The sequence below is a fragment of the Mustela nigripes genome, chromosome X (assembly GCF_022355385.1).
Source record: "Mustela nigripes isolate SB6536 chromosome X, MUSNIG.SB6536, whole genome shotgun sequence".
Taxonomy (NCBI): Eukaryota; Metazoa; Chordata; class Mammalia; order Carnivora; family Mustelidae; genus Mustela; species Mustela nigripes.
Genome location: NC_081575.1, coordinates 63124462 through 63152270, shown reverse-complemented (window position 1 = coordinate 63152270; position 27809 = coordinate 63124462). Strand labels below are relative to the sequence as shown.

The 27809-nt window shown below is 37.4% G+C and overlaps 1 protein-coding gene across 1 annotated transcript in view; it reads left to right on the top strand.

Annotated features, from left to right (window-relative positions):
• The first annotated feature begins 771 nt into the window (after nucleotides 1–771).
• Nucleotides 772–27809, top strand: part of ATP7A (ATPase copper transporting alpha) — a 190064-nt gene continuing 163026 nt past the window's right edge. Inside the window, exon 1 of the mRNA XM_059385224.1 lies at nucleotides 772–1021. The gene's annotated coding sequence lies outside the window, so the exon portion shown is untranslated. The remainder of the gene's footprint in view (nucleotides 1022–27809) is intronic.

Sequence of the window (27809 nt, the reverse complement as noted above, 5' to 3'; positions counted from 1 at the left end):
TGTTCCTCTTACTATTAATATTAATTGTTTTAAAAATCTTAGGATTTTGCTATTTTTTAAAATGTGAAAATGGGAAGACAGGATTAAAAATACATTTTTCTCAAATGCTTTCTGTATCATTTATTGCATCATAGACATTTTATGCATCTCATTTCTTTCTAAACTCATGGCGGTAGATACTCTAATAATTCTTTGCATCCTTGGAATCCTCTAGGTTTTCAAGATGATGGACAAGCGAATGGATAAATGGACAAGTGGTTCAAAGCTTTAGATTGGCGATATGAAGGTAATGTGAGGTGAGATACCTGTCCCAACCCCAATATATACATAAAGATTATGAATAAGAAGTCCAATTTTTTTGAGATAATTTTTGAATGGAGGGATGAGTGCAAGTTCATAGTTCTGGCATTTGCATTTGGAGTTAGGCTATAGAGTAACATCACCCCGTTAATTTCATGCTGAGAAAGGCTGAACTATGCAGAAGATGATTTACAAAGACGTCTATGGTACTTAATGGCTCGAGGTTGGGAAACTACAGATGACACAGGTTTTGGTGGGATTTTGTTTTGTTTTGTTTTGTTTTTGGTGGTGGGAGGAAGGAGGCGTCTCTGCCGCGCCAAAGATCTCCACGCGAGGGTGCGTGTCAACTCAGGGGCAGCAGGGGGCGGGAGAAGCTCAACTCCGGGGCTCTTGTCCCTCTTCACGTGACGCGTCCCTTTCTTGCATCTCAGGCCCTGCTTCCGGCCTGGGCGTCACCCGGAAGTAGGGGGAGTGAGGAAAGGACGGGTAAAGGCCGCAGGCTCGGGCGGCGGTGGGTGGAGGAAGAGAAGCCGTGGGAGTGCCGCCGCCACAGCCGCTGCCGACGCCACCGCGGCCGCTGTCCCCGACGCCGCCGCCCCCCTTCCCACGGCGCCACTACTGTTTCTTCTCCTTGTGTGTGAGATTGGTACCTGCGCGTGGATCTGCTTTTGCCACGGGGCTGCGTAGCTCGTGAGGTTTCAGCATAGGAAAGGAAAACCAGGTACGTCCTATATGGGCTCCCTGTCGTCCCCTTCTACTGGAGAGGTGTTCTGTACCGTCAGTCTCTACTACCGAGCGTAGCGGGGTTATTTTAAACAAGACAGTCTCCAAACTCTCACTTCTTCACAACTCTGGTATTTACCACACTTAGTTTTACCTTCCCAGCAGGGGATAATGGAGGGGAGATTGAGTCCTGACCCGTGTCACTTTTCTTGTACTCTTCTGGGAAAGTGCCCTGATCATCCAGTGGCCTATGTTACCCAATTAGTTGAAGGTACAAGAAGGTCCGTACCGGTATTGGAAGTCATATGGACTGAAGACCATTAATGAAATGATGTAAAGAAATATATTTTGCTTTTTGCTTTCTCTTGGAGCATAAGCTAAACTGAGAGAACACTCTCGTTTCCATTTCATTTTGTTCATTCTGCCTCCTTCCCTGTAAAGTTATTCTCCATCCCTGCAGCACCTTTATCTTTGACACTTTGTTGTAGACGTTGGGTTTATCCTAAGCACCAACAGCTCTTTTGTTTCACAAGTTCCTATTTTTAGCATCTGATTTTTGTTTTAGAGTGTGTTCATCTACAGTAATAGGGTTTTGTATTGAGTCTTAATGTGTGCAGGACATTGAATTTGGTGATATTGAGATGTGGGGTGGTAGGGGGTATGCACAAGAAACAGCACAGAGTCTCTGATCTCAAATGAGTTTGCAGTCAAGTTAATTGAGTTCAGTTATGAAGACAGTGGGTTCTAGCAGCCCCACTAATTGAATAGACTGCTTATTTCATCCTTTTTATTTATTAACTTTTCAAAAGATTTATTTATTTGAGAGAGAGAGAGAGAGATTGATTGAGCAAACATGCAAGCAGGGAGAGGAGTAAAGGGAGAGGGACAAGCAGATTCTGTGCTGAATTCAGGGCCTAGCCTGAGGTGGGGCTGCATTTGTGACCCTGAGATCCTGACCTGAGCCAAAAATCAAGAGTCCATTGCTTAACCAAGTGATTCACCCAGGTGCCTCTCTCATCCTTTTTAAAGGATATTTTGAACAGAGATTTTATTTTTAAAACTTTCTTGTGTTATGTTCATGATATGAGAGAGTGCTTTTTGACTGGAGGGTCTCACAGTGCAGTAGGAAAGACAGATACACCCTCCCAGTCTCACTAACATTGTTTGTTAGAGAAAGTGTTATGAGAGTTCAGGGAAGGTAGCATTTGAGGTGGGCCTTGAAAATGGATAGGATTTAACTTTGTAGGAATGGACGTAGGGGAGGGCAGCCCAAGTAGAAAAAAAAATATGAGCAAAGGCTTGGGGGCCTGGAAAGATGCTGGACATGCAACAACATACTGTACATAAACACCCCTATTTCTAACACAGCCACAGCCTCTAAGATAGTACTATTAAAGGGAAAAAAAATACAGACTCTAAAACTGGTAAGCTTAGAACCATATACAGCTACCCTCCAGCCAATAAAAAAGCTTATATATAGAAAAAATACATGAAATGACAAAAGAGTGTTAATGTATGAGATTTAATTCTGATGTAAACTCAAATTTAAAAAAAATAAAGCTTTCTATATATTTTTTATTTAGGCTTTTATTTTAATTCCAGTTAGTTAACATAAAGTAGTATATTAGTTTCAGGTGTATAATACAGTGATCCAGCACTTCCATACATCATCAAGACAAGTGCACTCCTTAATCCCCATTCTCTGTTTACCCCATTCCCTCACCTCCTCCCTTCTGGTAACCATCAGTTCTCTATAATTAAGATTTATCTCTTCCTTTTTTCCTTTTAAGGTTTGTCTTAACCTTAGACAAACCCAAGATTTGTCTCTTGATTTGTCTCTCCCTTTTTCCTTTTAAATCTTGCTATATTTTAATTCTTATTGACTGTTATGACTTAAATGTAATTTGGAATCAATTTTTAAATTGCTGGGAATGAATAACATTATCTGACGCCAGAAGCTGTTCCAGCATTTTCTCAAGGAATTTATGCATTTCCTTTTCTCCTCCGAATTGATTTCTCTACTAGTCTTCTTAACCTGATAGAAACTATTCTTTTCCATTCTTAGTCTTGAAAAGATCTTGATTCTTGGCCTCTAGGTAGGGCTAGAGTAAACACAAATCCCTCCAAAGCGTAGGTTAACATCTCTGATCTCTAATGCAGAAGGTTGTTTTTCCTTGAAAAATGCATGAAGTAGCAGAATTTATTTGAAAATGAGAGGGCATGATGAGCAAAAATAACCAACTAACACATTACAATCTTTACTTCTGTGAGCGCTTTAAGGCAACACATTCCTTTTGTAAATGCCTCATTATAGTTTCTTTTATCTATATATTTAAAAATACTTGAAAAACTTTAATCAAGACTTTTTACACATCCTAATGAGTGAAAATAATGTTCATTTGACAGTTGGGAAATTAAATTGTGAGGACAGATTTGTTTGAGGTGATACAGGTACTGGAACAGTTGGGAATAATATATGGGAGTTTAGTCTTAAAATTCCCTCTACTCATCTTTGTTAAAGGTTTAACAGAGTTTTGCTTTTAAATTGTGATCTTCTTAGGACATAAATCAAAATATGGATGGGGGAGTGGGCAGGAAAGACAGGCCACAGGCCTATTTTGGTTCAATTTACTATCTCAGCAATCATGATTTTTACTTATAAATCTCAGTCTTCAGATTGATTGAATGTGGTATAACTTGCTTACTTACTTGGTAAAGTAGTATGGCAAGAAAATTATCACAATACTTTTAGAATGTGTTTCTTTAAAGTGAAAGGGCAGGATCTCTCTGGTTTCATAAATATGTTGCTAGTTTCTCCAGCACTGTTAGAAAATTGAAGTGATTTTCATATCTCTGTGGGATTAAATGTGTGGGGTATTGGTAGATTACACTAGTTTTCACAGATATTTCTTTCCTTGAAGGGAATGAGGATAAAATGTCCCCATTTTGAGCCATTTTAATTTTGTTTCATGCTTTCTGTCCACATTTAGGATTATACAGCTATGTTTTTTAAAACCTATTTTTACTACATAATTCCCTAGTACAGAAGTTCAATTTTCCAAACCTATACTCAGGAGTACATTTACATAATTTACTAATTGAAATTAATGGGTTATTTCACATCTTAGGGAAATTGTTTTAACTTGGCTATTTAACCTTAGTTGATTTTGTTTTGGTTTAAAAAAGTGTTTTGTTTTGGGACGCCTGGGTGGCTCAGTTGGTTAAGCAGCTGCCTTCAGCTCAGGTCATGATCCCAGCGTCCTGGGATCGAGTCCCACATCGGGCTCCTTGCTCAGCGGGGAGCCTGCTTCTCCCTCTGCCTCTGCCTGCCATTCTGTCTGCCTGTGCTCGCTCTCTCCCCTTCTCTCTCTCTGATAAATAAATAAAATCTTTAAAAAAAAAAGTGCTTTGATTTATGCTGTTGTAATTGTTGCTGATCCTGCTTGTGCATTTGATGTGCCAGCCAAAGACTGGGAGAGAATAATACTGGAATTACTTCCCTGCTCTACTCTGACCTGTGAGTTTGCAGGGCATTGTATAAACTTGGAATTATGAAGAAGATGGTTTTTACTCTCTTGAGTGTTCACCTGAAGTGTGCTACCTGCCATTCAGGAGAAAGCATTAAGAAGGCTTCTGTTGAGACCTGAGAAACTGTCATCAGACATATAAGAACAGGAGAAAGAACTCCACAGTGAAGAGCCCTTTAAAGAAAATTCTCAGGACTGTTTAGGAAAAATTTGTAGCTGACTCTTGGGGTCATGAGGATACTTAAGAGTTGATCCTTGAGCTAACAAAAGGTTACAAAGAGCTTGGTTATGAAGGAGTTCCAAGTGTTAATCCTTGTACTTTGTTGATCCTTGTACTTAACAATGGTAAGCAAAAAAGGGGCTATCTATTTTTTTGGTGAAAATAAGATTATTTGCTCTAAGAATTATTTTTTTAAAAGATTTTATTTATGTATTTGGCAGTGAGAGAGGGAACAAAAGCAGGGGGTGGGGGAGAGGGAGAAGCAGGCTCTCCGTCAAGCAGGGAGCCTGATGTGGGGCTCAGTCCCAGGACTCTAGGATTATGACCGGAGCCGAAGGCAGATGTTTAACGACTGAGCCACAGAGGTGCCCCTGCTCTGAGAATTCTAATTGAATTATTAAATCAATTAATAATGCTCTTAAGACATACCTGGATGGCTTACTCAGTTAAGTGTTTGACTCCTGATCTCAGCGCAGGTCTTGATCTCAGGGTCGTTAAGTTTAAGCCTTGTGTTGGGCTCCATGGAGCCTACTTTAAAAAAAAAAAGATTGACAACCTAACAGAAAAATGGAAAAATAGAAAATATAATAATGATATTAATATAAAGGATATTGTATTGATTATTAATATATTAGTAAAACGCTACTATTAATATTAAAGTATTTGTATACAACCAGTTTCCTCTTGGCCAGTAAATTCTTTCTCTTCTTTTACTATGACATTTTTTTTTTAAAGATTTTATTTATTTATTTATTTGACAGACAGAGATCACAAGTAGGCAGAGAGGCAGGCAGAGAGAGAGAGAGGGAAGCAGGCTCCCTGCTGAGCAGAGAGCGGGACTCGATCCCAGGACTCCGAGATCATGACCCGAGCCGAAGGCAGCGGCTTAACCCACTGAGCCACCCAGGCGCCCCTTACTATGACATTTCACTGTTAGCTCTGAATATCAGTCAGTTTTTAGTTCAGACTTACAGCCACAATAGGTTGATATTAATTTCTCTCTTTTTTTTTTTAAGATTTTATTTATCTATTTGACAGAGAGAAATCACAAGTAGATGGAGAGGCAGGCAGAGAGAGAGAGAGGGAAGCAGGCTCTCTGCTGAGCAGAGAGCCCGATGCGGGCCTCGATCCCAGGACCCTGAGATCGTGACCTGAGCCGAAGGCAGCGGCCTAACCCACTGAGCCACCCAGGTGCCCTAATTTCTCTTTTTAAAAGATATTATTTACTTATTAGAGAGATTGAGGGAGCGAGTGGGAGGATGGTCAGAGGGAGAAGTGGACTCCCTTTGGAGCAGGGAGTCTGACTCTGGACTCGATTCCAGCACCCTGGGATCATGACCTGAACAGAAGGCAGATGCTTAACTGACTGAGCCACCCAGACACCCTTGGTATTATTTTCTAATCATACCTGTAAGTGGGTTTTTATGTATTAGCAATCAGATTGGTGTCCTGCGTCTTCAAGTATTGTCCATCTAAAGCAAAGTGTTTTATCTGGCTTCTCTTCTTCTAGCTAGGTGATAATAGGATGAGTTTTAGTAGCCTTAAATTCACTGTATGATGATGGAAAAAAGAATAATATATTTAGTGCAGTGTATTATTTGACCTTGAATTTAGGGTATGATTAGGATTGCATAAGAGTGTGTCTACTATGTTTATTACAAAAAAAAAATAACCCACAAGTGCCTGTTTCTTAACTTTAGGGGAACTGTTAAGTCATGGGATCTTGAATCATTTTCTTTCTTTCTTTTTTTTTTGTGTGTGTGTGTGCATGTAAATGAAGGAGACCGATCCTTCCTCTGGTATGAGAAAAAAAATCTAGGACTTTGTAGTTTGCACTTTGGTAGGAGTTGAAATATTCTTTCATAGACCAAATTTGATTTCTAGACCTAGCAAGTGGCTAAGCTGAGATTTAAAGCCAGTCAGTCTGGTTTTAGAACCTTGTTCTCACCTTACCTTAAAGGAACTGTATTTTTTTAAGTACATAGACATTTGAGCAAAATTAGCTCTATTGGAATTAAGTTCCTTATTTGTCCTAAAGGGAAAAATATTTATCTTCTTTGAAAGTATGAGCAAATAGTTTACTGCCATACCACCCTGAACGCGCCCGATCTCGTCTGAAAGTATGAGCAAATAGATTTGATGATAAAATAAATTACAGTATTGGCAACTCAAAATTTCTTTGGTACATTCAAACTAAATTCATAAGTAAGGACTCATAGTTTTGTTTTAAGGTAATTACATTATTTAAAGATATGCTAAAGGACCTAATGTTTAAAATGGTGTTGGTCTTATTTTGTTTGTATTTTCTAGGTCTCCCAGGAAGAGAAAAGAAATGGTCTGTGTGTGTGTTTCTTTTTTTGTAAAAGAAAGAAAAAAGAAAAAAAATGTTTACTCAAAATATATATTTCAGACATTAGGTAAATACAAAATGATTTAACAGTACCTACCTCAGAGGATTGTCAGTGAGTTAATATATGTGAAGCCCTAATAGCAGTGCCTCGCAGGTAGTAAACACACAATAAAGTTTAGTTAACATCATTCTTTTAAAAATTATTTACAGTAAAAGTAATGTTAGCAACCTATGTAATAAAATTATAAATTATAGTTTTGTGGTACTATAAATTGGGTGCACTGTAGGAGGAATATACTAATATACAATCAGTACCTGGAAGTAATATTTAGTTTCCAAATAACACCACAGAAAATGGAAAACTCAGATTAAGAGGGCACAGTAGCCTACATTACACCTACATTTCTAAACTCATACTGACAGCTAGCAATTCAGATCACCCTGATGTAGTCTTTCTGTTTTACCACTGACAAAACTCATAACCGTCGGCTTGTATAATTAGTGAGCTACAAACTGTGGGGCCATTGAGCTTCTCTGGATTATTTCTCTAATTGCCAAATGCTGAAACATACTTTTGAATGATTTCTGAAATACAAAATATAGGCAGAGGGAAAGGCTTTGTGTAGGTCTGACCTACTCTGCAAAATAGCTGCATTCTTACAAAGTTGTATGTAAGTTGAGTTTTTATAAATTACATCAGCACACCAAGGAATACATGTTTATTGTGTGCTCGTTGTATGTCTAGTGTTTATGTGGGTTCTGTAAGATATGCAAAGAAGCATAAGGAATATGCTCCAATGTTTAACCAGAGAAAGAAGCCCAGTACCAAACAATTACAGAGAAATTAGGTATGATGCTGATTCCAAGGGTATTCAGAACTCAAAAAGAAAGTGGATATGAGTATTTGACATGTTTTTCATGGAGGAGGTGGGTTCATTTACTAAGTCAGCAGTTATTGAGTTGCTGCCATTTGCAAGGTACTGGGGATATGACTTTGTATACAACAGATGTGATCATGCTTTTCTGGAGTTTACAGATGAGTGAGGTGATAGGATTTAAATATGTGGAAGAGAGCATTCCAGGTGAGGGGACCAATCTAAACAAAATCATAGAAAGAAATGGCAATCATGGGCTATATGGCAGTGAGGGTACTTGTCTGACTGTAGTAGAGATTTTATGTTGGGGAAGAGTATTGAAAGGGATAGATGAGGGCCATCATTTGAATGCTTTGATTAGCTATTTAAGTCTGGGGAAGGTAAGGTGGGAACAGTCTTTTGGGATTAAACCTTTGACCTATGGGATCTGACCCTATCTCCAGGGAGATAGTGTCAGAATTGAGTTAAATTGTAGGACACTTAGCTGCTGTCACAGAGAATTGCTTGGTAGGGGAAAACTGTCACAAATCTGGTGCCAGAAGTGTTGTGAGTGTGATAGTAGTATGAGAGTTAAGGAGAAACATGAGAAGAAAGACTGGGTTTTCTTTTTTTTAAATTATTTATTTGTCAGAGAGAGAGAGAACGAGCACACAGGCAGGCAGAGTGGCAGGCAGAGGGAGAAGTAGGCTCCCTGCTGAGCAAGGAGCTGGATGTGGGACTTGATCCCAGGATGCTGGGATCATGACCTGAGCCGAAGGCAGCTGCTTAACCAACTGAGCCACCTAGACGTCTCTGGGTTTTTCTAATACAGCCAGCTTTTTAATGCTTTGAGCAGGTATTTAATCTGTGGTAAATTCCTTGGATATGGTATTTTGGAGAGAGTTAGCATGCATGGATTTTGGAGTCATAGGCCTCAATTTGATCACATTTTCATTCTAATTTGTTCCCTGAATTTAGAATTTTTTTTTTTTTTGAGAGAGTACACATGTGAGGGATGGGGCAGAGGGAGAGGGAGAGAGAAAGAATCTTAAGCAGGCTCCATGCTCAGCTTAATCTCATGACCCTGAGATCATGACCTGAGCCAAAATCAAGAGTCTTGATGCTTAACCAACTGGGTCCCTCAGGTGTCCTCTGAGTATAGAACTTTGTATTATGTTTTCTTTTCCTTTTTTAAAAAGATTTTATTTATTTATTTATTTATTTATTTATTTATTTATTTGACAGACAGAGGTCACAGTTAGGCAGAGAGGCAGGCAGAGAGAGAGAAGGGGGAAGCAGACTCCCCACTGAGCAGAGAGCCCCATGTGGGGCTCGATCCCAGGAACCTGAGACCATGACCCAAGCCGAGGGCAGAGGTCCAACCCACTGAGCCACCCAGGCACCCCTGTATTGTGTTTTCTTAGTGGCACAACTATGTAAGCAACAAAATGATATTTACACAGAGCAGCTGGGATCAGTAACTGCTAGTAGCGCCAAGTAGCACTAGAGAGCAATGTGTAAATGAAGTGCCAGTGGGAAGTCCAAGAAGTCAGAAGTAGAAAGAGGTTAGGCAAGGAATAAGGAAGAGATAGATTATGTGATGGTTGATAGAACGCCATCAGAAATATCTTCAAGCAAAATAGAATACATTTGCCTAGCCTTTGTTTTCAGTCATGTTTCTTTATGAATAGTGTGTTTTCTTTGTCCAAGTATGAGGAAAAGAAACTTAGAAGTTATTTGACTCGGCCTCTTGAAGACTACCAGTGGTCATTTTAGGTTTTGTTCTACAGTTGAAGCATCTGACTAGACCATTGTGTCCTAGTTTTGTATTTTATCTCATCACAACTTGGTCAAAAGCTTATGTAGTAAGTTTTGTTTATAATCTGTGTTAGGATTCTCTTAAGGTACGAGTGGATTGCCAAATGAATGCCTGTTATGACCTGCCTTTTGTCTCTTGTTACCTTTGGGTTTAAGGTAAGTATAATCATGTTCTAAGAAGGTTTAACTATATTATTATGATATTTTCTAGAGTTTTTTTTTCCATCAGATAAGTAGAAATGATCACAGAAGACCATTTTTGTCTCATCCAAATCCTTTATTAGGGTGATCTCCAACCTTATTTTATGGAGGACCTTCTTTTTCTTTCTTTTTTTTTTTAAATTAGGCTCCACACCCAGCATGGGGCTTGAACTCCTAACCTTGAGATCAAGAGTCATGTGCTATACTGACTGAGCCAGCCAGGTGCCCCTGGAGGATCTTATTTTAATCTGAGCTTGAGATCAGGGTGGATACAGTCACTGTAGTTCCTGAGAAGTAGTTGCTGGCTGTACTGTTCTTGCTTTCACTCTGCGAATGTTAGCTGGGATAGCCAGAATGTATAGCAGAAAGAGGATATAGCAGAGTGGAGAAAACATTTTTGGAAACTACCTTGGAGTTCCATGAAGCAAGGTTTCTAGACCTACCTGTAGATCCTGAACTGCAGGTTGGAGACTTCTACTTTATTTCATTTAGTGCTGTTGTCTTACACAACTCCAGGGGGCAGCAGCCACATTGTTAGTATATAAATATTTTAAATATATATAAGTCTGTAAATGTTTTGATGTGGAGTTATACAATATGGCTGGCTAGCATGAAACCTACCCAAACCACTTCTATTTCTAGCCCCTTTCTCTTCTCAGTACCTACAACATTCAGGAGCCATGGTAGTCCCAAATTCATCACTTGAATTTCACTTCCCACCTTAAGGCTCTTCTGTAATCCAATAGATGAAATTTAGATCTTTGAGGATTTTAAGAAGGTCCATCTATTTTCTTACTCTATTTAAGTGTACTCATCAGTAAAATGATGATAATACCTGCCCTAACTAATAGGTTGTTGAGAGTATCAAGTGAAATAATGTATGCAAAAGTTCTTTATAAATTATAGAGTGCTATACAAATATAGGATAATATTCTTCCTTGATGTGTTGTCTTATAGTGGAAAGAGTACTGACTTCGAGACAGGAGTCTAGAATTTAAGTTCCAAATTATGCTATTAAGTTCCAAATTTTTACTTATGTTCCAAATTATGCTATTTAAGTTCCAAATTATGCTATTTGTACTTTGGACAAATTATTTTGTGTTTCTGGCCTTTGCTTCTTTATCTGTAAAAGGAAACTAATAATGCCACTCCTCTCCAGCTAGAAACCCAAGAGTTATTTTTTTCTTATCCCACAGTCAGTCAGTCACCAAGTCTGTTGTCTAGTTCTTCTTTTTTTTTTTCTTTTCTTCTTCCTTTTTTTTTAAAGTAAGCTCAATACTCAACATAGGATTGAATTTACAACCCTGGGGCACCTGGGTGGCTCAGTGGGTTAAAGCCTCTGCCTTTGGCTCAGGTCATGATCCCAGGGTCCTGGGATTGAGCCCTGCTTTGGCCTCTCTGCTCCGCGGGGAGCCTGCTTCCTCCTCTCTCTCACTCTCTGCCTGCCTCTCTGCCTACTTGTGATCTCTGTCTGTCAAATAAATAAATAAAATCTTAAAAAAAAAAAAAGAATTTACAACCCTTAGGTCAAGAGTCACATGCTGTATCAACTGAGCCAGCCAGGTACCCCTGTTGTCTGATTCTTGATATTTCTCCCTCCTCGCTATCTCCATTTAATCCTTAATCATTTCCCTTCTGGGCTATACCCTTTTAAGGAATTATGGTAAGGGCACCATGGGTGGCACAGTAGGTTAAGCATCAGGCTCTTGGTTTCAGCTCAGGTTGTGTTCTCAGGGATTGTGAGATCCAGCCCTGCTTTGGGCCCTTTGCTCAGTGGGAAGTTGGCTTGTCTCTCTCCCTTTGCTAATCTCCTCCCCCCACAACTGCCAAGCTCACTCTCTCTCTCTCAAAAACAAAAGCACAGACTGGATCAGACTTACTGGGTTCAAATTTCAGTTATGTCACATACAAGCTGTATGACCTTGGGAAAGTTCCTTACCCTCTCTCTCAATTTCATCATCTGTAAAATGGATATAAAATTAGTACCTATCCCATTAAGTTGTGAAGATTAAAATAGTAAAAAATATTAGGTATTATTATATATTATTATTTACCGACAAAAATTTTCATTGTAAGTGTTGAATGAAAGGAAGCATGTAATAAAACATAGTACGTAATTTTTATTAAAAATGTGTGTATTTATACATATCTGCACATAAAATAATCTCCTAAACTTACACACACACACTCCCCTACCTCAAAATGTTCATTTAGTTATCTCTTGGTAGTAGAATGATTTGTTGCCCTTTTTTAAATTTTTAAAAAGATTTTATTTATTTATTGGACAGAGTCAGAGAGTGAGAGAGCGCGTTTGCATGCGTGCTCGCATGAGCAGGGGAGTAACAGAGGGAGAAGCACACTCCCTACTGAGCAGGGAGCCTGACGTGACATGTGGCTCAGTGCCGGGACTCCGGGATCATGACCTGAGCAGAAGGCAGATGCTTTACCGACTGAGCCACCCAGGTGTCCTTGATTTGTTGCTTATTATTTTATGTGCTTATCTGTGTTTTCTATTTTTCTCCAGATGGTGTTTATTCCTTAGATTTTATTTTAAATATTTTATTTATTTATTTGACAGACAGAGATCACAAGTAGGCAGAGAAGCAGGCAGAGAGAGAGGAGGAAGCATGCTCCCAGCTGAGCAGAGAGCCCGATGCGGACCCCATCCCAGGACCCTGTGATCATGACCTGAGCCGAAGGCAGAGGCTTTAACCCACTGAGCCACCCAGGCGCCCTATTTCTTATATTTTAAAGGAAAGAAAGGCATAAAACATCTCTTCTGTGAAGTCTTCACTGAACTCCCTTCCTTCATCCTTTAGATCACCAGTATAACATGTATTGCTGAACTCCTTGAAGGCAGAGCCCATGTCGCATTTATTTACCTTTGTATCCCCAGTTGGGCCTAGCACAGAACCTAGAAGACAATAGGAACTTGGCAATATTAGTAAGGTGAAGAAGAGATGGAATTACGTGCCAAGCACTTTACATGTCTTACCTCATAATATTCCTCTCAACAGTCCCATGAGTAAAAGCCATCTGTATTTTTTAAATGAGTAAACTGCACATCAGAGAGATTAAACAGTTTGCTGAAAGTCACACAGCTACTAAAGGGCAGAATTTAGATTCAAATACAAGTCTGTCTGGTGCCAAGGATGTTCTCTTTAATGTATATCAAATTAATGAACTGCTTAATGAATGTACTTGCTGTCTCTAATGAAACTATGAAGCACTCCTTTATAAATAGAAATGTGTTGTGTGAATGTAAGGATACGTTATTGTTTCTTTTGTGATATTCTGTTCCCACCTGCACCCTCAGTTCTGACTGGGCAAAACTGTTTTCCTGCTCCCACACAATTTTTCCTCTCTCTACCCATATTGTCTTTTTATATTTTGTCTTTTTATATTGCTCATGCTCTACCTACTTTTGATTAACTTGGCTTATAATTATGATATGAAGCTTTTCAGGTTAATCCATCCATTTCCATCAAACTCATTATTGTGCATGCATGTTGAGGAGACTGATTTTGCAAGTATCTAGCCGGGTATAATTTTAAAAAAGTATTTTATTTATTTATTTATTTGACAGACAGAGATCACAAGTAGACAGAGAGGTAGGCAGAGAGAGAGGTGGAAACAGGATCCCTGCTGAAAAGAGAGCCCAATGTAGGACTCGATCCCAGGACTCTGGGATCATGCCCTGAGCCGAAGGCAGAGGCTCTAACCCATTGAGCCACCCAGGCGCCCCTGGCCAAATATAATTTGTTTTATGCAAAAGTATGGCAGATGCATCTTTGAACATAGGTGCTTAAACTCTTCTTAATTTTATCTGTTTACCTTTCTCTGTTCTATGTCCAACTTTAATTTCCTGCATTCATAGCCATGCCTTTTTCAAAAGGAGGTGGTATTTTTAGCTGAAAGGTGTTAGTAATATCTGACTTATTTCTGGGGTGTGTGTGTGTGTGTGTGTGTGTGTGTGCGCGTGTGTGTGTACGTACATGAACCCTTCATTAAAAGTAGAAAAAAAGGCAGGTGAGGCAAGAGAAGCACTTTGATAATTTATTTCTAAGAACGAAGAGAATATACTAAACCGAAATTTAGAATTTAGTTGTAGCTTGACTTAATACAGCTTTTTTCAGGATTAAAAAAATTGAATCCACTTTAAAGCAAACTAACTGCATCCACTTTGTGAAAATTTCACATCTGAAATTGGGGACGGGGAAGCTCCCTTGTGGGTAAAGTATGTTTTTTACTCTACCAAAACCAGCTTTCTAAGGATTTCAGCCTATTTTTGAGTATTAGTTTTTTAAGATGATGAAGTTCATCCTAGTGCTTTCTAAGAGAGCACAGAACCCCAGAACAGAGGAATGAATTCTGGCGGTGGGGGAAACTTCCTGCAAATCATAATGGATTTGTATTTTAAATTCCCCAAATAGTAAATATTATTGGCTATTTGTCTTGATTTCTGTTCAACAAATGTGAATTGAATTCAAATTAATCTTCTCCCCCAGCAATTCTGTGGATTTGATTAGCCATCAGTATTAGGGCTTCTGCTTGCTTGTGATAGATAACAAAGCACTTGGCTAGCTCAGGTTTGGGAGTTCAAACTGCCCCCCCCTTTTTTCTTTTTTGTATTTTGCTTTTTGTGTTTTTTTTTGTTGTTGTTTTTGTTTGTTTGTTTGTTTGTTTTGAGTAAAAGCCCCTTGTTGGGCGTTGTGGAGACTACTTAAAAAACAAAAAAAAACCCACATGAATGTAATTAAAGTGAACATATTTTTTAAAAAAAAACTAAAAAAGCCAACCAACTAAACAAAAAAGAAAACCCAAAAAACAAAGCACGTGAAACTTCCCAGTTAAAAACTCTAAGGATATGGAATGATGTAGGCCTTCTCTGAATTCATTCTTAGTCATCTGTCTAAAAGATACCTGGGTAAAACAGTTGGTGTTGACAATTTGGACTCGCTATTCCCTTTTTAAAAACTTTTTAAAAACTGAATTCCCCATATATTCCTAGAACATAATTTTTCATCCTTATCTGTTCTTTTCTTGTAATTTTTAAAAAAGATTTTATTTATTTATTTGACAGAGAGAGAGCACAAGCAGGGGGAGCGGCAGGCAAAGGAAGGGGGAAAAGGAGGCCCCCTTCTAAGCAGGGAGCCCGACCCTGGGATCATGACCCAAGCTGAATGCAGGCACTTAACTTACTAAGCCACCCAGGTGTCCCAATCCTTATCTGTTCTGATGGTGATTGAACTTTGAACAGGAGAGGATGTTATCAGATTTTCACCTTCTTTAACTGAAGTGTATAAAACAGGACATTAAAGGAATTGAGGGGTTGGGTGTGGGTGGGGCTATAGATCTGAACTGTATTTACAGAGTGTCTGTTTATTTCATGCTGAAAATTGTTCTTTGGACCTTTGATAAAAAGAAAATTTATGAAAACTATAGATAGTAGAATTAGTCAAAGTATTCTGAAAAATAAATACATACATTATTTTTAGGTTTTGGTCATAGCATACAAATATTTCATCTCTAAGAATTAAGACAAAATAGTTTTTCTACCAATATTTTAACTGCTTTTTCAAAAAGATTTTATTTATGTATTTGACACAAAGAGAGATCACAAGTCGGCAGAGAGGCAGGCAGAGAGAAGGGGGAAGCAGGCTCCCCACTGAGCAGAGAGCCTGATGTAGGGCTCTATCCCAGGACCCTGAGAGCATGACGAGAGCGGAAGGCAGAGATTTAAACCACGGAGCCATCCAGATGCCCTTAACTGCTTTTTTTTAAGTCCTGGGAAGATTGATTATATTCTTACCTGATAAAGAAGATACTTCTGCATAATCAGCAAGAGGAGTTACCAGGCTATTCCACATATACTATTACAACTTCTTCCAATACAAGTCAAATGTTAGTGTGCATAGGATTGGTGGTATAAATCTACCTGATACCTTTTTGGTTTGGCTGATTTAATAGTATGAATGAAGCCAAAGTTACAGATCTCATCTCTGTGAGTGTACTTGGCTTCTGGTGTCATTAGCTATACCTCTAACTCTGCTGCACAGTTTTATGAATGCAGTTTGTTAGTTAAGAGGGAAACTAGCCCAGGAAAGCTATCAGTCAGTAAGATAGCCATCATCAGTGGCCATACTTTTTTTTCTCTCCTGATAGGAGGATCTGTAATATCTAGATGTGTTTGTAATTTCAAACACAACGTACACATTTTCACTTATCAATGGAGACTGCACTTAGAAATTATTCCTTTGGACTTTCAGGATATTCTGAAAGTGAATTGGGGGAAATCGGAGGGGGAGACAAACCATGAGAGACTGTGGACTCTGAGAAACAAACTGAGGGTTTCAGAGGAAAGGGGTGTGGGGGATTGAGTGAGCCTGGTGTTGAGTATTAAGGAGGGCACATATTGCATGGAGCACTGGGTGAGGTGCATAAACAATGAATTTTGGAACACACACAAAAATTAAATTAAAAATTATTTGTAGTTTCTTAAAACTTGAAAATTTTTCTTTTTCTTTTTTTTAAAGATTTTATTTATTTATTTGAGAGATAGAGGTCACAAGTAGGCAGAGAGGCAGGCAGAGAGAGAAGGGGAAGCAGGCTCCCTGCTGAGCAGAGAGCCCGATGCGGGGCTTGATCCCAGGACCCTGGGATCATGACCTGAGCTGAAGGCAGAGGCTTTAACCCATTGAGCCACCCAGGCACCCCCAAAATTTTTATTTTAAAATTTTGTTTTCATTTAGTATTTTACTATTTCATTTACAGCTCTGTAAGGGGAGAAATATATCAGAAAAAAATACAATTTTCTCATTCTGAAAATTCTGAATGATTCTGCTTTGCCATAAGGGATAAGAAAAGACAGAAAAGCATGTGTACAAACACACAAATATTATCTTTGAAGCTAAAAAATACCATATTTCAGTATTAAATGCTAGGGACTAGGGTGAAAGGGTGAGGGCATGTGAAAAGTAATTTATGCCAACTGTTTCTTTCCTTGAATTAGCATTTATCTTGGGTTTGATACTCAACTGCACTCATATTGGGAACTTAGTGAAAACTACCTAGTGATTCCACTTTGAACTTACAACCCATGTATGACTAAGATTTTCTGAGTACAAGCCTATCTGTAGGTCAGATAAACTTTAGGAGCTCTTGATGTCTCTCCTTTTACATATATTTTCTATTTATCATAATATGAATAAAAAGGTAAAGAGATTTGGAGGTAGTACAGGAGAATGGTCTGGAGTGAGAGTTCTGGTGTCAGATTATCTGGTAGTTTGTGCTCATCTTCACTCCTTGGTTTACTGACTCAAGCATGACCTTGAACAGGCAATTTTGCCCTCCAAGTCTCAGTTCTTTTTATTGTGAAAGAAGCGTAGTATACTATCTGCCTTATAAGATAAGTATGAGAACTGAAAGAGACAACCGTTCTACAAAGTTCTGGGCATGGTCCATTTTGTCTGGCTACCTTTCATCTTGGAAATGGATCCTCATTCATCTTCCATGGATCCAAAGTGAAGCTTTGGCTCCCATGCTTTGGTTTCAGTACTGCTTGAAGTATTCTAACAAATGTATGTGAGCTTTGGAACATAGACATCCCTGACATGGTGTTGCCTGGTGGTAGTTTTTTCTTTTAATTATGGTAAAATTATATTATTATGACAATAAAATTTTACCATTTTAACCATTTCTTTTCTTTTTTTTTAAAGATATTATTTATTTATTTGACAGACCGAGATCACAAGTAGGCAGAGAGGCAGAGAGAGAGAGAGGGAAGCAGGCTCCCCGCTGAGCAGACAGCCCGATGCGGGACTCGATCCCAGGACTCTGAGATCATGACCTGAGCCGAAGGCAGTGGCTTAACCCACTGAGCCACCCAGGCGCCCCCATTTTAACCATTTCTAAGTGTACAGTTTAGTGGCATTAACTATATTCATGTTGTTAAACAACCATCATCACCATCTCTCTCTTGAGCTTTTCTCATTTTCCCAGACTGAAACACTGTACCCATTAAACAATATTCATGGCAGTTTTTGTTTATTTGTTCTCAGACTTTGTGACTAAGGCTGCTAATTAGGAGAAATATTACTCTATACAAAGAAAGACATAAACAAAGAAATGTGATTAGAAATCTGTATTATCCCAAAAGTACAACCCATACGTGAAAAAAATGGTTATTTGGACTTTATTTATTAAAATTAAGAACTTTTGGGGGCACCTGGGTGGCTCAGTGGGTTAAAGCCTCTGCCTTCGGCGCAGGTCATTATCTCAGGGTCCTGGGCTTGAACCCCACATAGGGCTCTCTGCTTAGTGGGGAGCCGGCTTCTCCCTCTCTCTCTGCCTGCCTCTTTGCCTACTTGTGATCTCTGTCAAATAAATAAATAAAATCTTAAAAAAATTAACAACTTTTGTCCTATGAAAAAAAATGAAATGACAAGTCACAGATGGAGAGAAAGTATTTATAAATAACATTTCTGACAAAAAGTTGTATCAGAATAAAATTAAAAAACCCTCAAATTTCAAAATTCAAAATGAGAAAATAACCCAGTAACAAAATGGGCAAAAGCTCTGAATAGACAGTTCATCTAGAAAATATACAAATAGTAAATAAAGTAAATACAAATTAGGCAGATGCAAATGAAAACCATTAAAGAAATGCAAATTAAAACCACAGTGATGATTTAACAAATGTTGATAGTGGGCAAGGTTGTTGTACATGGGAGGGAAAGAGTATGTGGGATATCTTATACTTTCCATTCAATTTTGTTGTGACCCTACCAGTACTTTAAAAAATATTTTTAAAAAATGATGTGAGATACCACTATACACCTATTAGAAAACTGCAATACCATGTGTTAGCAAGGCAAAACAACTGGAACTTTCAGATATTCCTAGTGGGAATGAAAAATAGTACAGCCACTTTTGGAGGCAGTTTGCTAGTTTTTTATGAAATTAAACATATATTTACCATATGGTTCAGCAATTCTAGGTATCTAGCCAAGAGAAGTGAAACCTATGTTCACACAAAAACCTGTACGTGAGTATTTAGGCCAGCATTATTCAGTATTAATCACCAAAAACTGGAAGCTATCCAGTTATTTCAACTGATAGATAAACAGATTGTCCTATACCCATACTGTGAAATACTACTCCATGACAAAAGAGGTACTGCCTGTTGATTCATGCAATAATATAGGTAAATCTTAAAATGCATGTAATTAAGTGAAAAGCCAGATTCAAAAGACTATATAATGTGATTCCATTTATATGACAATCTGAAAAAGCAAAAATATAAGGAAGAAAATAGGGCAGTGGGTGCCAGGATTTAGAGATGTAAGAAAGTTATTAAGTAAATTGGTTATTAAGGGGCAGCATGAGGGAATTTTGGAAGTGGTTCTTGTGTCCTCCCAACTCCCAGCCTCTGTTGACCACTCTCACCAAAGTAATAGGCATTGCTTGATTCAGTAGAATGTTTGGGTAAGTTAATGATAGATTTTGTGAGCAAACTACCTACTTGAGCTCTTCAGACTGTTAGGATAAAGCTTTTATCTTGCAGAACAGGCAGCCCAGGATGGAAGTTGCTGAAACAAGGCAAATGTTTTCCCCCTTTTTTTTTTTTTAAGATTCTATTTGTTTTCCTTTTATAATTATTAAAGTATAAGGGAACACATGAAAGTTGTAGGGAACAAGATTTTTTTTCAGAGAATGCTTTTTTTCATGATTTTATTTAAATTCCAGTTAATATACAGTATAATATTAGTTTCAGGTGCAGGATTTAGTGATTCATCTTTTATATACAACAACCAGTGCTCATCACAAGTGCCCTCCCTCCTTAATACCCATCACCCATTTAACCCATGCACCCGCTCACCTCCCCTCCAGTAACCCTCAGTTTGTTCTCTATAGTTAAGAGTCTGTCTTCTGGTTTGCCTCTCTTCCCCACCCCCTTCCATGTTCATCTGTTTTATTTCTTAAATTCCACATATTAGTGAAATTCTATGGTATTTGTCTTTCTCTGACTTGTTTTGCTTAGCATAATACTCTCTAGCTCCATCCATATCATTGAAATTTTCAAAAGGCTCATTCATTTTTAGTGCCTTTTAAAAAAAGATTTAAAAAAATTTTAATCTCTACATCCAACATGGGGTTTGAACCTACAACCCTGAGAACAAAAGTTGCATGCTCTTCTGCCTGAGCCAGCCAGGTGCCCCAGTTTTAATACATTTTAAAAAGTAAATATAAATTTTCTCATGAACATCAGGTATCCTACAACTCCTGTGAAACAGCCTGCTAGCAATAGACATATCCCAGAATTTTTATAGGATTGGGTTAACCAAAGTGGGATTTGAAGTTATTTAAGGAATATACGTGGGCAGCAGGTTGAATCATCTGTTTCCTAGGATTTATTTATGTGTGTAACCCCACATGGATTGTCAGTCACTCTGTTTCAATAAACAGTATGTTCATGCAGTAAACTTCATAAAGTACAGCAAAAAATCCAAACTAATATCAGAACTACTGCTCTTCAAGATAACTGTTTACTTGGTCTTCCAAACTTCTTGCTGTGCAAACATGCATACTTGTGTCTGTTTCTTTTTAAAAATAAAAATTTATTATTCAATATATTATTGCCTGTTTTTATATATAAGAAAATTTAACTTTAATAACTACATGGTATTCCATTGAATACATGGGCCATCATTTATTTTACCAGTCCTCATTTTTTTAGTCATTTAACTTGTATTCATTTTTTTTGTGAAGAGTATTCTTTTTTTTTTAAAGATTTTTAAAAAAGATTTTATTTATTTATTTTGACAGACAGAGATCACAAGTAGGCAGAGAGGCAGGCAGAGAGAGAGGGGGACGCAGGCTCCTTGCTGAGCAGAGAGCCCAATGCAGGGCTCGATCCCAGGACTCTGGGATCATGGCCTGAGCCGAAGGCAGAGGCTTTAACCCACTGAGTCACCCAGGTGCCCCAACATGGTTAATACTTTATAAGATTTTTGATAACATACTTCCAGATTTTCATCCAGAAAGCTATCATTTCACGCTTCCACTAGCAGTATAGGAGAGTGTCTATTTAACACTTAACACCAGATGTTATTAAAATTCTTTCTAAGCTTTGTCAGTCCGTTATGTGAAAATGATTATCTGTTTATTTTTATCTTCCATGACTAGTGAGACTTTGTGACCATTTGTATTTTTTTCATTTCTGAGTTGCCTGTTTATTTCCATTGTACATTTTTTCTTTTGGGTGTTCGTCTTTTGTTATGGATATGTAAGAGATATTTGTGTGTTAAAGGTATTAATCACTTGCCTGTCATATATATTGCTAGTCCATTTTCACATTTTGTTGTTTATCTTTTATCTGTGTTTTTTCCCTAAACAAGAGCTTTAATTTTTTTGTATCTTGCCTTTCATATCATGCTTAGAAAAAGGCCTTCTTTACCCTCACATTATACTAATTTTTGCTTATAATTTCTTTCAGTACCTTTTGTATTTTATGTTTAAATTTGCAATGCATCTAGAATTTATTTTAGTTTAGATATATAACATTGGTAACTAACTTTACTTTTTTCCAAAGCGATTAACCAGTTGTCCCAATACAATTTGTTAAGTGAGCCACTGTTTCTTCAACCTACTTGAGATGCTGTCTTGGGGTGCCTGGCTGGCTCAGTCCATGGAGCATGTGACTTTTGATCTCGGGGTTGTGAGTTTGAGCCCCATATTGGGTGTAGAGATTACTTAAAAGTAAAATCCTAATAAAAAAAAAGAAATGCTGTCTCTGTTTTTTTATATAGTAATATATAGTAAGTCATATTTTAGTGTATAAATGTATACATATATACACTTTCCCTTATCATTCTTTCACAGTTTGTACATTCTTAGATGTTTATTCTTTCATACGGTCCTTAGGATCATTGTTTTGGGTTTTACCTCAAAATCCCACTGACTCTCTTAAATGTATAGATTAATTTGGGCAGAATTAATTTGTTTTCACAATATCTTCATACACATTTCTTATTAAGTTTATTACTAAATATTAAAATTTTTTTCAGGGAGACGTTGAGGTGTTTTATGAATGGGATATTTTACCATTATGTTTTCTAAGTGATTATTGTCAGTGAGCGAACAGTTGATTTTGATATATTTAACTGCCATGTCATTCAGTTTTCTAATACCTCTCTGTATTAACTTAACCTTAATAAACTCTGTAATTAGAGTGAATAGTTCAGGAAAACAAGCATATTATCTAATACAAAAAATTTTCTATAAAACATAAATTAATATAGATTTATCTGTATACTTTACTTGCTTTTTTCATTAGATTCATATAAGAACCCTAGCTAAATTAGCTATCCATATTCCTATAATATTAAGAACTATGTCACAGTATAGTCTCTGTCTTTCCTGCACAAGAATCCTCAAAGGTGCTTGTTAAAAATGCAGATTCCTGGACATCTCTGCTAATGAGTTAAGATCTTTGGGTATAGAGCTTGGGGACCTGGAGTTTTAAGAATCCCCCCTAAGTAATTCTTTTTAAAAAAATTTTTAAAAAAAATTTATTTGACAGACAGAAATCACAAGTAGGCAGAGAGGCAGGCAGGGAGAGAGGAGGAAGCAGGCTCCCTGCTGAGCAGAGAGCCTGATGTGGGGTTTGATCCCAGGACCCTGGGATCATGACCTGAGCCGAAAGCAGAGGCTTTAACCCTCTGAACCACCCAGGCGCCCCCCTAAGTAATTCTTAAGTACATTGAAGTTTGGGAACCATTGGAGTGAAAACTGATGCTCTGGGAACAATTAAGTGACTTACCCAAAATTCACATAGGTAATTTATTCTTGATCCCAGGTTTCCTGACTCCAGGTCAAGTGCTCACTACATGTCTGTCTCTGTCTCTCTCTGTATGATTCCTAAAATAATAACAAAACTTTCATTTATATCCTTAGAATATAATTCAGGAATTAATTCTTTTCACTTTTTTTTCTGATTGCCTTAAAAGTTCTGTTGAGTAGGTATGAGAACTAATATCACATGCTATATAAATCAAATATAAAATGTCTTTATATTAGACACCTTAAAGCTTATGAGAATAAATTACTATATTCCTCTGTTTATTAATTAAGTATACTGTATTAAGAGAATTTGTTTCTCTGGGAACAATGTCAGTTTATAAGCATCAGGGCGGAAGTGATGTGAAAAGGTAGGAAGCTGGGTCTTTTCAGCCTTTTGAGTAGAAAGAATGGCCAGAAAAGTGATTTATCAGTTTTACCATTTTTAGGTAGGTTGAAATGAGTATAATATCTTGATTATCAAGACAGTATGACTTTAAAGTTATTTTGCCCAAGGCAGATTTATTTATTGGTCTTTGTTGTTGTTGAGTCTGAAAAAAAGATTCTCTCAAGTCCAAACCACCGTATTATCTCCTAATGTCAAAATCTTCATTTTATGTGCAACACTCTGTAATTGCTTATTTGTAGGGTTTTAATGTAATTTGTGGGTCTTATTCCTAATTTTATAGGCTTTCTATATTACTAGTTTTAGAGAAGGTTTAATTAATTTTGGTTATGGAAGTTTTAGAAATTCCTTTGTTCCAAATTCATCCCTAAAGTCAGATTATTTAATGCTGTGTGTTTTCCTGGATATCCCAAAGATTCTCAACCGGACACTTTGGAAACTGGTTTGTTCATTTTTCTCTTGAGGCTTTGCATAATATTCTGATTACAGCTGGATTTTCCTAGGCTTTTAAAACAAACTGTAGTGAGATTTTTTTTTTTATTGCTGCTGTTTATTTTAAACTGTCATTCTGTGATTAAGGAAACTGTATCCCAGTTTTTCTTTCTGCTTCTCTTTGCAGTTTAAGATTACAGAATCATATTCTGCTCATTGTTTTTCATGCCCAGCACTAAGATAATTCCTTTTTCTCGTAGGTTTTCTGTCAGCCTTCTCTTACTCCTCTTTTCTTCACTTCCTTTATTTTTTACAATCTCTCTCTCTTTTTTTTGGTTATCCTTAACCTTTGGTTATTTTTAAAAACAGGAACTGTGTGACTTCCTTCCTCTTTTTTTTAATTTTTTATTTTTTATAAACATATATTTCTATCCCCAGGAGTACACGTCTGTGAACCGCCAGGTTTACACACTTCACAGCACTCACCAAAGCACATACCCTCCCCAATGTCCATAACCCCATCCCCCTTCTCCCAACCCCCCTCCCCCAAGCAACCCTCAGTTTGTTTTGTGAGATTAAGAGTCACTTATGGTTTGTCTCCCTCCCAATCCCATCTTGTTTCATTGATTCTTCTCCTACCCACTTAAGCCCCCATGTTGCATCACTGCTTCCTCATATCAGGGAGATCATATGATAGTTGTCTTTCTCCACTTGACTTATTTCGCTAAGCATGATACGCTCTAGTTCCATCCATGTTGTCGCAAATGGCAAGATTTCATTTCTTTTGATGGCTGCATAGTATTACATTGTGTATATATACCACATCTTCTTGATCCATTCATCTGTTGATGGACATCTAGGTTCTTTCCATAGTTTGGCTATTGTGGACATTGCTGCTATAAACATTCGGGTGCACGTGCTCCTTTGGATCACTACGTTTGTATCTTTAGGGTAAATACCCAGTAGTACAATTGCTGGGTCAGAGGCCAGTTCTATTTTCAACATTTTGAGGAACCTCCATGCTGTTTTCCAGAGTGGTTGCACCAGCTTGCATTCCCGCCAACAGTGTAGGAGGGTTCCCCTTTCTCCGCATCCTCGCCAGCATCTGTCATTTCCTGACTTGTTGATTTTAGCCATTCTGACTGGTGTGAGGTGATATCTCATTGTGGTTTTGATTTGTATTTCCCTGATGCCGAGTGATATGGAACACTTTTTCATGTGTCTGTGGCCATCTGGACCTCCTTCCTCTTTTGTGTTTGCCAAAAGATCTGTCTGCAAATGTCTAAAGCTCTGGGAAAAAAAAATATGCATCCATTTCAGCAAGAAAGATATGCTTGGCCGATTTCATTTTTTTTCTTTATTATTTTTTTCTGAATACTAAAGTAATACATGCTTATTTTCATGAAATTATAATACAGAAGTATATAAAGTAAAAAGTCACCTCCTCAAAGGGCAATTGTTTTTAATAGTATGTATCTTTCTAGACCCTTTGACCCTTTTCTATTCATGTATATGCTTTTATGTCTGTATACAGATTTAGCTCATCCTCTAACTGCTGTATAGTCTTCTACATGAATGCATCACAATTTATCTATTTCTATATTGACATATATTTAGAGAGTCTCCACGTTCTGATTATTCTAAGTATGCTTACCCTATAGCTTTCTACATCTGTATATTTTTGTAGGTTAGATTCTTTTAAGTAAAATTGCTGTGTCAAGGATTATGTACCTGTCATATCTTGATAGGTATTGCAAAATTGCCCTCCAAAAAACGCTGTAATGATTTATGTATCATGGACAGTATGGTAGAATATTTTTCTGTACCCTTGACTGTATTGATTAGATACATTGGTCTTTTAAATTTTTGCTAACATGATCAGCAAAAATCATATCATTGTTTTAGTTTACATCTAATCTGTAGTTCTCAAATTGGTATTTTTATGTAGTTTAAGCATCTTTTCACTCAACTAAATTAGTTGTTAAATAAAAAGGTTTGTAAGCTTGCACAAGTCTTCAGGAAGAAAATAAATCACACATTTAAAGAAAGTGGGTAATCTTTTTTCCCCTCTTTTCATACATATGCTTGAAATAAAATAGCATAATGTACAAATTGATTATTTTTTCAGGTGCATATAAAGAAGTCCCACCTGGTAGACTTTAGCATGCATTGGGCTGATGAACTAAGTATCTCTTTCCTAGGCTGTTCTTACCTGTTACCTGCTTGAACAGGCCATTGCTCAAATCTGCCAGTGAGAATGATTTAGCTCTGTGGGCAATTAAGTCATTCCTGATGGTTGGCTACTTAGTTTTTACTTCATAAATCATTTTAAATCTGTATTTTTAGATGTCTCATTTAGCTTACTACTATTTAACATCAACCTGTCATGAGAACTCTTCACTTATTCTGCTTTATAGGTCAGAGTCCCTGTAGGCATATGCATTAAATTGTCCAGAATTACACAATAAAATCACAGAGCTAAATGGTAGCAGAGATCTAATTTGCCAAGCTTTCTCAGTAGGTTAGTACTGAAATGATAAGTTGTGAGTGACTAAGATATGTTATCGTCAATGAAACTTCAAAAACTGAGGAGATTCTTTTCTCTCCAGTGATTATATTACAATACTGCCTTCAAATGAGAGATCTTATTTCCTAACTTTATTAAGACATATGATATTCTATATTTCTAAGGGTTACAAATTATATTTTTAAGAAGTACAGATATAGACTTAATTCTGACTTTTCTTATCTATCAAAGGTGTGATTAAAAATAAATTTACGAATATACTGAGATGGACTGGAGTTAGTCTTTTTTTCTTTCAGTTTTATTGAGATATAATTGACATATAGCACTGTGTAAAATTAAGGTGTACAGAATAATGACTTGACTTATATACATTGTGAAATGACTACCACAATAGTTTTAGTTAACCTCTATCACCATGCATAGATACAAAAAAAGAAAAAAATTTTCCTTGTGATAAGAACTTTTAGAATTTATTTACTCTTAGTAACTTTCAAATATACTATGCAGCAGTGTTAACTATAGTCATAATGTGTGTAACCAACATTTATTTATCTTATAATTGGAGGTTTGTAAATTTTGACCATTTTTATCCAATTCCCCATCTCTTGACACTGCTAACCATGACTCTCATCTTTTTTGGTCAAGATTCCTCATAAGGTTTTTGTCTTTCTCTGTCTGACTTACTTTAGTTAGCATGTCAGTCAGGGATGCCTCCAAGGTACCTCTATGTTGTTGCAGATGGCAAAGAATTCCTTTTTTATAGCTGAATAATATTTGTGTGTGTGTGTGTGTGTGTGTGTGTGTGTGTGTGTGTGTGAGAGACACATCTCCTTCCTCTTCTATATCTGTTATCAGGTGATTGACATTTGGGCTATTTCTAAAATTTGGCTATTGTTGATAATGCTGCTCTAAACATCTGGGTGCACATGTCCCCTTTGAATTAGTATTTTCATATTCTTTGGGTAAATACAGAGTAATACAATTGCCTGGTCATAGACTAGTTCTATTTTAACATTTTGAAGAAACAGTATATAAGATATTCATTGTACCTAGTAGTACAGTTGCTGGATTGCACGATAGCTCTGTTTTTAACTTTTTTAAAAAGATTTTTTATTATTGATTTGACAGCATGAGCGAGTGCAGAAGCAAGAGGAGCTGCAGGCAGAAGGAGAGTCAGTAGCAGCCTCCCTGCTGAGCAGGGAGACCAATGCAGGCCTTGAGTCTGGGAGTCTGGGATCATAACCTGAGACCAAGGCACACACTTAACCAACTGAGCCACCCAGGCACAGGTGGCTTTTTAACATTTTGAGGAACCTCTGTAGTAGTTTGTTGAGAATTTTTGCATCCATGTTCATCAGGGATATTGTCCTCTAAATCTCCTTTTTAGTGGGGGTCTTTGCCTGGTTTTAGAATCAAGGTAATGCTGGCCTCATAGAAGTTTAGAAGTTTTCCCTCCATTTCTTTCTTTCCTTTATTTTTTTTTTGAACATTTTGAGAATAGGTGGTAATTCTTTAAATCTTTGGTAGAGTTCTCCTGTGAAGGCATCTGGCCCTGAACTTTTGTTTGTTGGGAGATTTTTTTAAATCTTTTTTTTTAAAATCTTTATTTAT